This window comes from Notolepis coatsorum (assembly GCF_963971535.1).
Source record: "Notolepis coatsorum genome assembly, chromosome: 4".
Taxonomy (NCBI): Eukaryota; Metazoa; Chordata; class Actinopteri; order Aulopiformes; family Paralepididae; genus Notolepis; species Notolepis coatsorum.
In genome coordinates, this window is record NC_140168.1 from 121,170,956 (window position 1) to 121,183,270 (window position 12,315).

The window sequence follows — 12,315 nt, forward strand, 5'->3', positions numbered from 1 at the left end:
ATAGAACCTAGGTGTAGTCATTGTAGAACCTAGGTGTAGTCATTGTAGAACCTAGGTGTAGTCCTTGTAGAACCTAGGTGTAGTCCTTGTAGAACCTAGGTGTAGTCCTTATAGAACCTAGGTGTAGTCATTGTAGAACCTATGTGTAGTCATTGTAGAACCTAGGTGTAGTCCTAGTAGAACCTAGGTGTAGTCATTGTAGAACCTAGGTGTAGTCCTTGTAGAACCTAGGTGTAGTCCTTGTAGAACCTAGGTGTAGTCCTTATATAACCTAGGTGTAGTCCTTGTAGAACCTAGGTGTAGTCATTGTAGAACCTAGGTGTAGTCATTGTAGAACCTAGGTGTAGTCCTTATAGAACCTAGGTGTAGTCCTTATATAACCTAGGTGTAGTCCTTGTAGAACCTAGGTGTAGTCCTTGTAGAACCTAGGTGTAGTCCTTATAGAACCTAGGTGCAGTCCTTGTAGAACCTAGGTGTAGTCCTTGTAGAACCTAGGTGTAGTCATTGTAGAACCTAGGTGCAGTCCTTGTAGAACCTAGGTGTAGTCCTTGTAGAACCTAGGTGTAGTCATTGTAGAACCTAGGTGTAGTCATTGTAGAACCTAGGTGTAGTCATTGTAGAACCTAGGTGTAGTCCTTATAGAACCTAGGTGTAGTCCTTGTAGAACCTAGGTGTAGACATTGTAGAACCTAGGTGTAGTCATTATAGAACCTAGGTGTAGTCCTTATAGAACCTAGGTGTAGTCATTGTAGAACCTAGGTGTAGTCATTGTAGAACCTAGGTGTAGTCCTTGTAGAACCTAGGTGTAGTCCTTATAGAACCTAGGTGCAGTCCTTGTAGAACCTAGGTGTAGTCCTTGTAGAACCTACGTGTAGTCATTGTAGAACCTAGGTGCAGTACTTGTAGAACCTAGGTGTAGTCCTTGTAGAACCTAGGTGTAGTCATTGTAGAACCTAGGTGTAGTCATTGTAGAACCTAGGTGTAGTCATTGTAGAACCTAGGTGTAGTCCTTGTAGAACCTAGGTGTAGTCCTTATATAACCTAGGTGTAGTCCTTGTAGAACCTAGGTGTAGTCCTAGTAGAACCTAGGTGTAGTCATTGTAGAACCTAGGTGTAGTCCTTGTAGAACCTAGGTGTAGTCCTTGTAGAACCTAGGTGTAGTCCTTATATAACCTAGGTGTAGTCCTTGTAGAACCTAGGTGTAGTCATTGTAGAACCTAGGTGTAGTCATTGTAGAACCTAGGTGTAGTCCTTATAGAACCTAGGTGTAGTCCTTATATAACCTAGGTGTAGTCCTTGTAGAACCTAGGTGTAGTCCTTGTAGAACCTAGGTGTAGTCCTTATAGAACCTAGGTGCAGTCCTTGTAGAACCTAGGTGTAGTCCTTGTAGAACCTAGGTGTAGTCATTGTAGAACCTAGGTGCAGTCCTTGTAGAACCTAGGTGTAGTCATTGTAGAACCTAGGTGTAGTCCTTATAGAACCTAGGTGTAGTCCTTGTAGAACCTAGGTGTAGTCCTTGTAGAACCTAGGTGTAGTCCTTATAGAACCTAGGTGTAGTCATTGTAGAACCTATGTGTAGTCATTGTAGAACCTAGGTGTAGTCCTAGTAGAACCTAGGTGTAGTCATTGTAGAACCTAGGTGTAGTCCTTGTAGAACCTAGGTGTAGTCCTTGTAGAACCTAGGTGTAGTCCTTGTAGAACCTAGGTGTAGTCATTGTAGAACCTAGGTGTAGTCATTGTAGAACCTAGGTGTAGTCCTTATAGAACCTAGGTGTAGTCATTGTAGAACCTAGGTGTAGTCATTGTAGAACCTAGGTGTAGTCATTGTAGAACCTAGGTGTAGTCATTGTAGAACCTAGGTGTAGTCCTTATAGAACCTAGGTGTAGTCCTTGTAGAACCTAGGTGTAGACATTGTAGAACCTAGGTGTAGTCATTATAGAACCTAGGTGTAGTCCTTATAGAACCTAGGTGTAGTCATTGTAGAACCTAGGTGTAGTCATTGTAGAACCTAGGTGTAGTCCTTGTAGAACCTAGGTGTAGTCCTTGTAGAACCTAGGTGTAGTCCTTATAGAACCTAGGTGTAGTCATTGTAGAACCTATGTGTAGTCATTGTAGAACCTAGGTGTAGTCCTAGTAGAACCTAGGTGTAGTCATTGTAGAACCTAGGTGTAGTCCTTGTAGAACCTAGGTGTAGTCCTTGTAGAACCTAGGTGTAGTCCTTATATAACCTAGGTGTAGTCCTTGTAGAACCTAGGTGTAGTCATTGTAGAACCTAGGTGTAGTCATTGTAGAACCTAGGTGTAGTCCTTATAGAACCTAGGTGTAGTCCTTATATAACCTAGGTGTAGTCCTTGTAGAACCTAGGTGTAGTCCTTGTAGAACCTAGGTGTAGTCCTTATAGAACCTAGGTGCAGTCCTTGTAGAACCTAGGTGTAGTCCTTGTAGAACCTAGGTGTAGTCATTGTAGAACCTAGGTGCAGTCCTTGTAGAACCTAGGTGTAGTCCTTGTAGAACCTAGGTGTAGTCATTGTAGAACCTAGGTGTAGTCATTGTAGAACCTAGGTGTAGTCATTGTAGAACCTAGGTGTAGTCCTTATAGAACCTAGGTGTAGTCCTTGTAGAACCTAGGTGTAGACATTGTAGAACCTAGGTGTAGTCATTATAGAACCTAGGTGTAGTCCTTATAGAACCTAGGTGTAGTCATTGTAGAACCTAGGTGTAGTCATTGTAGAACCTAGGTGTAGTCCTTGTAGAACCTAGGTGTAGTCCTTATAGAACCTAGGTGCAGTCCTTGTAGAACCTAGGTGTAGTCCTTGTAGAACCTAGGTGTAGTCATTGTAGAACCTAGGTGCAGTCCTTGTAGAACCTAGGTGTAGTCCTTGTAGAACCTAGGTGTAGTCATTGTAGAACCTAGGTGTAGTCATTGTAGAACCTAGGTGTAGTCATTGTAGAACCTAGGTGTAGTCCTTGTAGAACCTAGGTGTAGTCCTTATATAACCTAGGTGTAGTCCTTGTAGAACCTAGGTGTAGTCCTAGTAGAACCTAGGTGTAGTCATTGTAGAACCTAGGTGTAGTCCTTGTAGAACCTAGGTGTAGTCCTTGTAGAACCTAGGTGTAGTCCTTATATAACCTAGGTGTAGTCCTTGTAGAACCTAGGTGTAGTCATTGTAGAACCTAGGTGTAGTCATTGTAGAACCTAGGTGTAGTCCTTATAGAACCTAGGTGTAGTCCTTATATAACCTAGGTGTAGTCCTTGTAGAACCTAGGTGTAGTCCTTGTAGAACCTAGGTGTAGTCCTTATAGAACCTAGGTGCAGTCCTTGTAGAACCTAGGTGTAGTCCTTGTAGAACCTAGGTGTAGTCATTGTAGAACCTAGGTGCAGTCCTTGTAGAACCTAGGTGTAGTCATTGTAGAACCTAGGTGTAGTCCTTATAGAACCTAGGTGTAGTCCTTGTAGAACCTAGGTGTAGACATTGTAGAACCTAGGTGTAGTCATTATAGAACCTAGGTGTAGTCCTTATAGAACCTAGGTGTAGTCATTGTAGAATCTAGGTGTAGTCATTGTAGAACCTAGGTGTAGTCCTTGTAGAACCTAGGTGTAGTCCTTGTAGAACCTAGGTGTAGTCCTTATAGAACCTAGGTGCAGTCCTTGTAGAACCTAGGTGTAGTCCTTGTAGAACCTAGGTGTAGTCCTTGTAGAACCTAGGTGTAGTCATTGTAGAACCTAGGTGTAGTCATTGTAGAACCTAGGTGTAGTCATTGTAGAACCTAGGTGTAGTCATTGTAGAACCTAGGTGTAGTCATTGTAGAACCTAGGTGTAGTCCTTATAGAACCTAGGTGTAGTCCTTGTAGAACCTAGGTGTAGACATTGTAGAACCTAGGTGTAGTCATTATAGAACCTAGGTGTAGTCCTTATAGAACCTAGGTGTAGTCATTGTAGAACCTAGGTGTAGTCATTGTAGAACCTAGGTGTAGTCCTTGTAGAACCTAGGTGTAGTCCTTGTAGAACCTAGGTGTAGTCCTTATAGAACCTAGGTGTAGTCATTGTAGAACCTATGTGTAGTCATTGTAGAACCTAGGTGTAGTCCTAGTAGAACCTAGGTGTAGTCATTGTAGAACCTAGGTGTAGTCCTTGTAGAACCTAGGTGTAGTCCTTGTAGAACCTAGGTGTAGTCCTTGTAGAACCTAGGTGTAGTCATTGTAGAACCTAGGTGTAGTCATTGTAGAACCTAGGTGTAGTCCTTATAGAACCTAGGTGTAGTCATTGTAGAACCTAGGTGTAGTCATTGTAGAACCTAGGTGTAGTCATTGTAGAACCTAGGTGTAGTCATTGTAGAACCTAGGTGTAGTCCTTATAGAACCTAGGTGTAGTCCTTATATAACCTAGGTGTAGTCCTTGTAGAACCTAGGTGTAGTCATTGTAGAACCTAGGTGTAGTCATTGTAGAACCTAGGTGTAGTCCTTATAGAACCTAGGTGTAGTCCTTGTAGAACCTAGGTGTAGTCATTGTAGAACCTAGGTGCAGTCCTTGTAGAACCTAGGTGTAGTCCTTGTAGAACCTAGGTGTAGTCATTGTAGAACCTAGGTGTAGTCATTGTAGAACCTAGGTGTAGTCATTGTAGAACCTAGGTGTAGTCCTTGTAGAACCTAGGTGTAGTCCTTATATAACCTAGGTGTAGTCCTTGTAGAACCTAGGTGTAGTCCTAGTAGAACCTAGGTGTAGTCATTGTAGAACCTAGGTGTAGTCCTTGTAGAACCTAGGTGTAGTCCTTGTAGAACCTAGGTGTAGTCCTTATATAACCTAGGTGTAGTCCTTGTAGAACCTAGGTGTAGTCATTGTAGAACCTAGGTGTAGTCATTGTAGAACCTAGGTGTAGTCCTTATAGAACCTAGGTGTAGTCCTTATATAACCTAGGTGTAGTCCTTGTAGAACCTAGGTGTAGTCCTTGTAGAACCTAGGTGTAGTCCTTATAGAACCTAGGTGCAGTCCTTGTAGAACCTAGGTGTAGTCCTTGTAGAACCTAGGTGTAGTCATTGTAGAACCTAGGTGCAGTCCTTGTAGAACCTAGGTGTAGTCATTGTAGAACCTAGGTGTAGTCCTTATAGAACCTAGGTGTAGTCCTTGTAGAACCTAGGTGTAGTCCTTGTAGAACCTAGGTGTAGTCCTTATAGAACCTAGGTGTAGTCATTGTAGAACCTATGTGTAGTCATTGTAGAACCTAGGTGTAGTCCTAGTAGAACCTAGGTGTAGTCATTGTAGAACCTAGGTGTAGTCCTTGTAGAACCTAGGTGTAGTCCTTGTAGAACCTAGGTGTAGTCCTTGTAGAACCTAGGTGTAGTCATTGTAGAACCTAGGTGTAGTCATTGTAGAACCTAGGTGTAGTCCTTATAGAACCTAGGTGTAGTCATTGTAGAACCTAGGTGTAGTCATTGTAGAACCTAGGTGTAGTCATTGTAGAACCTAGGTGTAGTCATTGTAGAACCTAGGTGTAGTCCTTATAGAACCTAGGTGTAGTCCTTGTAGAACCTAGGTGTAGACATTGTAGAACCTAGGTGTAGTCATTATAGAACCTAGGTGTAGTCCTTATAGAACCTAGGTGTAGTCATTGTAGAACCTAGGTGTAGTCATTGTAGAACCTAGGTGTAGTCCTTGTAGAACCTAGGTGTAGTCCTTGTAGAACCTAGGTGTAGTCCTTATAGAACCTAGGTGTAGTCATTGTAGAACCTATGTGTAGTCATTGTAGAACCTAGGTGTAGTCCTAGTAGAACCTAGGTGTAGTCATTGTAGAACCTAGGTGTAGTCCTTGTAGAACCTAGGTGTAGTCCTTGTAGAACCTAGGTGTAGTCCTTATATAACCTAGGTGTAGTCCTTGTAGAACCTAGGTGTAGTCATTGTAGAACCTAGGTGTAGTCCTTATAGAACCTAGGTGTAGTCCTTATATAACCTAGGTGTAGTCCTTGTAGAACCTAGGTGTAGTCCTTGTAGAACCTAGGTGTAGTCCTTATAGAACCTAGGTGCAGTCCTTGTAGAACCTATGTGTAGTCCTTGTAGAACCTAGGTGTAGTCCTTATAGAACCTAGGTGCAGTCCTTGTAGAACCTAGGTGTAGTCCTTGTAGAACCTAGGTGTAGTCATTGTAGAACCTAGGTGCAGTCCTTGTAGAACCTAGGTGTAGTCCTTGTAGAACCTAGGTGTAGTCATTGTAGAACCTAGGTGTAGTCATTGTAGAACCTAGGTGTAGTCATTGTAGAACCTAGGTGTAGTCCTTGTAGAACCTAGGTGTAGTCCTTATATAACCTAGGTGTAGTCCTTGTAGAACCTAGGTGTAGTCCTAGTAGAACCTAGGTGTAGTCATTGTAGAACCTAGGTGTAGTCCTTGTAGAACCTAGGTGTAGTCCTTGTAGAACCTAGGTGTAGTCCTTATATAACCTAGGTGTAGTCCTTGTAGAACCTAGGTGTAGTCATTGTAGAACCTAGGTGTAGTCATTGTAGAACCTAGGTGTAGTCCTTATAGAACCTAGGTGTAGTCCTTATATAACCTAGGTGTAGTCCTTGTAGAACCTAGGTGTAGTCCTTGTAGAACCTAGGTGTAGTCCTTATAGAACCTAGGTGCAGTCCTTGTAGAACCTAGGTGTAGTCCTTGTAGAACCTAGGTGTAGTCATTGTATAACCTAGGTGCAGTCCTTGTAGAACCTAGGTGTAGTCATTGTAGAACCTAGGTGTAGTCCTTATAGAACCTAGGTGTAGTCCTTGTAGAACCTAGGTGTAGACATTGTAGAACCTAGGTGTAGTCATTATAGAACCTAGGTGTAGTCCTTATAGAACCTAGGTGTAGTCATTGTAGAATCTAGGTGTAGTCATTGTAGAACCTAGGTGTAGTCCTTGTAGAACCTAGGTGTAGTCCTTGTAGAACCTAGGTGTAGTCCTTATAGAACCTAGGTGCAGTCCTTGTAGAACCTAGGTGTAGTCCTTGTAGAACCTAGGTGTAGTCCTTGTAGAACCTAGGTGTAGTCATTGTAGAACCTAGGTGTAGTCATTGTAGAACCTAGGTGTAGTCATTGTAGAACCTAGGTGTAGTCATTGTAGAACCTAGGTGTAGTCATTGTAGAACCTAGGTGTAGTCCTTATAGAACCTAGGTGTAGTCCTTGTAGAACCTAGGTGTAGACATTGTAGAACCTAGGTGTAGTCATTATAGAACCTAGGTGTAGTCCTTATAGAACCTAGGTGTAGTCATTGTAGAACCTAGGTGTAGTCATTGTAGAACCTAGGTGTAGTCCTTGTAGAACCTAGGTGTAGTCCTTGTAGAACCTAGGTGTAGTCCTTATAGAACCTAGGTGTAGTCATTGTAGAACCTATGTGTAGTCATTGTAGAACCTAGGTGTAGTCCTAGTAGAACCTAGGTGTAGTCATTGTAGAACCTAGGTGTAGTCCTTGTAGAACCTAGGTGTAGTCCTTGTAGAACCTAGGTGTAGTCCTTGTAGAACCTAGGTGTAGTCATTGTAGAACCTAGGTGTAGTCATTGTAGAACCTAGGTGTAGTCCTTATAGAACCTAGGTGTAGTCATTGTAGAACCTAGGTGTAGTCATTGTAGAACCTAGGTGTAGTCATTGTAGAACCTAGGTGTAGTCATTGTAGAACCTAGGTGTAGTCCTTATAGAACCTAGGTGTAGTCCTTATATAACCTAGGTGTAGTCCTTGTAGAACCTAGGTGTAGTCATTGTAGAACCTAGGTGTAGTCATTGTAGAACCTAGGTGTAGTCCTTATAGAACCTAGGTGTAGTCCTTATATAACCTAGGTGTAGTCCTTGTAGAACCTAGGTGTAGTCCTTGTAGAACCTAGGTGTAGTCCTTATAGAACCTAGGTGCAGTCCTTGTAGAACCTAGGTGTAGTCCTTGTAGAACCTAGGTGTAGTCATTGTAGAACCTAGGTGCAGTCCTTGTAGAACCTAGGTGTAGTCATTGTAGAACCTAGGTGTAGTCCTTATAGAACCTAGGTGTAGTCATTGTAGAACCTAGGTGTAGACATTGTAGAACCTAGGTGTAGTCATTATAGAACCTAGGTGTAGTCCTTATAGAACCTAGGTGTAGTCATTGTAGAATCTAGGTGTAGTCATTGTAGAACCTAGGTGTAGTCCTTGTAGAACCTAGGTGTAGTCCTTGTAGAACCTAGGTGTAGTCCTTATAGAACCTAGGTGCAGTCCTTGTAGAACCTAGGTGTAGTCCTTGTAGAACCTAGGTGTAGTCCTTGTAGAACCTAGGTGTAGTCATTGTAGAACCTAGGTGTAGTCATTGTAGAACCTAGGTGTAGTCATTGTAGAACCTAGGTGTAGTCATTGTAGAACCTAGGTGTAGTCATTGTAGAACCTAGGTGTAGTCCTTATAGAACCTAGGTGTAGTCATTGTAGAACCTAGGTGTAGACATTGTAGAACCTAGGTGTAGTCCTTATAGAACCTAGGTGTAGTCATTGTAGAACCTAGGTGTAGTCATTGTAGAACCTAGGTGTAGTCCTTGTAGAACCTAGGTGTAGTCCTTGTAGAACCTAGGTGTAGTCCTTATAGAACCTAGGTGTAGTCATTGTAGAACCTATGTGTAGTCATTGTAGAACCTAGGTGTAGTCCTAGTAGAACCTAGGTGTAGTCATTGTAGAACCTAGGTGTAGTCCTTGTAGAACCTAGGTGTAGTCCTTGTAGAACCTAGGTGTAGTCCTTGTAGAACCTAGGTGTAGTCATTGTAGAACCTAGGTGTAGTCATTGTAGAACCTAGGTGTAGTCCTTATAGAACCTAGGTGTAGTCATTGTAGAACCTAGGTGTAGTCATTGTAGAACCTAGGTGTAGTCATTGTAGAACCTAGGTGTAGTCCTTGTAGAACCTAGGTGTAGTCCTTGTAGAACCTAGGTGTAGTCCTTATAGAACCTAGGTGTAGTCATTGTAGAACCTATGTGTAGTCATTGTAGAACCTAGGTGTAGTCCTAGTAGAACCTAGGTGTAGTCATTGTAGAACCTAGGTGTAGTCCTTGTAGAACCTAGGTGTAGTCCTTGTAGAACCTAGGTGTAGTCCTTGTAGAACCTAGGTGTAGTCATTGTAGAACCTAGGTGTAGTCATTGTAGAACCTAGGTGTAGTCCTTATAGAACCTAGGTGTAGTCATTGTAGAACCTAGGTGTAGTCATTGTAGAACCTAGGTGTAGTCATTGTAGAACCTAGGTGTAGTCATTGTAGAACCTAGGTGTAGTCCTTATAGAACCTAGGTGTAGTCCTTATATAACCTAGGTGTAGTCCTTGTAGAACCTAGGTGTAGTCATTGTAGAACCTAGGTGTAGTCATTGTAGAACCTAGGTGTAGTCCTTATAGAACCTAGGTGTAGTCCTTGTAGAACCTAGGTGTAGTCATTGTAGAACCTAGGTGCAGTCCTTGTAGAACCTAGGTGTAGTCCTTGTAGAACCTAGGTGTAGTCATTGTAGAACCTAGGTGTAGTCATTGTAGAACCTAGGTGTAGTCATTGTAGAACCTAGGTGTAGTCCTTGTAGAACCTAGGTGTAGTCCTTATATAACCTAGGTGTAGTCCTTGTAGAACCTAGGTGTAGTCCTAGTAGAACCTAGGTGTAGTCATTGTAGAACCTAGGTGTAGTCCTTGTAGAACCTAGGTGTAGTCCTTGTAGAACCTAGGTGTAGTCCTTATATAACCTAGGTGTAGTCCTTGTAGAACCTAGGTGTAGTCATTGTAGAACCTAGGTGTAGTCATTGTAGAACCTAGGTGTAGTCCTTATAGAACCTAGGTGTAGTCCTTATATAACCTAGGTGTAGTCCTTGTAGAACCTAGGTGTAGTCCTTGTAGAACCTAGGTGTAGTCCTTATAGAACCTAGGTGCAGTCCTTGTAGAACCTAGGTGTAGTCCTTGTAGAACCTAGGTGTAGTCATTGTAGAACCTAGGTGCAGTCCTTGTAGAACCTAGGTGTAGTCATTGTAGAACCTAGGTGTAGTCCTTATAGAACCTAGGTGTAGTCCTTGTAGAACCTAGGTGTAGTCCTTGTAGAACCTAGGTGTAGTCCTTATAGAACCTAGGTGTAGTCATTGTAGAACCTATGTGTAGTCATTGTAGAACCTAGGTGTAGTCCTAGTAGAACCTAGGTGTAGTCATTGTAGAACCTAGGTGTAGTCCTTGTAGAACCTAGGTGTAGTCCTTGTAGAACCTAGGTGTAGTCCTTGTAGAACCTAGGTGTAGTCATTGTAGAACCTAGGTGTAGTCATTGTAGAACCTAGGTGTAGTCCTTATAGAACCTAGGTGTAGTCATTGTAGAACCTAGGTGTAGTCATTGTAGAACCTAGGTGTAGTCATTGTAGAACCTAGGTGTAGTCATTGTAGAACCTAGGTGTAGTCCTTATAGAACCTAGGTGTAGTCCTTGTAGAACCTAGGTGTAGACATTGTAGAACCTAGGTGTAGTCATTATAGAACCTAGGTGTAGTCCTTATAGAACCTAGGTGTAGTCATTGTAGAACCTAGGTGTAGTCATTGTAGAACCTAGGTGTAGTCCTTGTAGAACCTAGGTGTAGTCCTTGTAGAACCTAGGTGTAGTCCTTATAGAACCTAGGTGTAGTCATTGTAGAACCTATGTGTAGTCATTGTAGAACCTAGGTGTAGTCCTAGTAGAACCTAGGTGTAGTCATTGTAGAACCTAGGTGTAGTCCTTGTAGAACCTAGGTGTAGTCCTTGTAGAACCTAGGTGTAGTCCTTATATAACCTAGGTGTAGTCCTTGTAGAACCTAGGTGTAGTCATTGTAGAACCTAGGTGTAGTCCTTATAGAACCTAGGTGTAGTCCTTATATAACCTAGGTGTAGTCCTTGTAGAACCTAGGTGTAGTCCTTGTAGAACCTAGGTGTAGTCCTTATAGAACCTAGGTGCAGTCCTTGTAGAACCTATGTGTAGTCCTTGTAGAACCTAGGTGTAGTCCTTATAGAACCTAGGTGCAGTCCTTGTAGAACCTAGGTGTAGTCCTTGTAGAACCTAGGTGTAGTCATTGTAGAACCTAGGTGCAGTCCTTGTAGAACCTAGGTGTAGTCCTTGTAGAACCTAGGTGTAGTCATTGTAGAACCTAGGTGTAGTCATTGTAGAACCTAGGTGTAGTCATTGTAGAACCTAGGTGTAGTCCTTGTAGAACCTAGGTGTAGTCCTTATATAACCTAGGTGTAGTCCTTGTAGAACCTAGGTGTAGTCCTAGTAGAACCTAGGTGTAGTCATTGTAGAACCTAGGTGTAGTCCTTGTAGAACCTAGGTGTAGTCCTTGTAGAACCTAGGTGTAGTCCTTATATAACCTAGGTGTAGTCCTTGTAGAACCTAGGTGTAGTCATTGTAGAACCTAGGTGTAGTCATTGTAGAACCTAGGTGTAGTCCTTATAGAACCTAGGTGTAGTCCTTATATAACCTAGGTGTAGTCCTTGTAGAACCTAGGTGTAGTCCTTGTAGAACCTAGGTGTAGTCCTTATAGAACCTAGGTGCAGTCCTTGTAGAACCTAGGTGTAGTCCTTGTAGAACCTAGGTGTAGTCATTGTATAACCTAGGTGCAGTCCTTGTAGAACCTAGGTGTAGTCATTGTAGAACCTAGGTGTAGTCCTTATAGAACCTAGGTGTAGTCCTTGTAGAACCTAGGTGTAGACATTGTAGAACCTAGGTGTAGTCATTATAGAACCTAGGTGTAGTCCTTATAGAACCTAGGTGTAGTCATTGTAGAATCTAGGTGTAGTCATTGTAGAACCTAGGTGTAGTCCTTGTAGAACCTAGGTGTAGTCCTTGTAGAACCTAGGTGTAGTCCTTATAGAACCTAGGTGCAGTCCTTGTAGAACCTAGGTGTAGTCCTTGTAGAACCTAGGTGTAGTCCTTGTAGAACCTAGGTGTAGTCATTGTAGAACCTAGGTGTAGTCATTGTAGAACCTAGGTGTAGTCATTGTAGAACCTAGGTGTAGTCATTGTAGAACCTAGGTGTAGTCATTGTAGAACCTAGGTGTAGTCCTTATAGAACCTAGGTGTAGTCCTTGTAGAACCTAGGTGTAGACATTGTAGAACCTAGGTGTAGTCATTATAGAACCTAGGTGTAGTCCTTATAGAACCTAGGTGTAGTCATTGTAGAACCTAGGTGTAGTCATTGTAGAACCTAGGTGTAGTCCTTGTAGAACCTAGGTGTAGTCCTTGTAGAACCTAGGTGTAGTCCTTATAGAACCTAGGTGTAGTCATTGTAGAACCTATGTGTAGTCATTGTAGAACCTAGGTGTAGTCCTAGTAGAACCTAGGTGTAGTCATTGTAGAACCTAGGTGTAG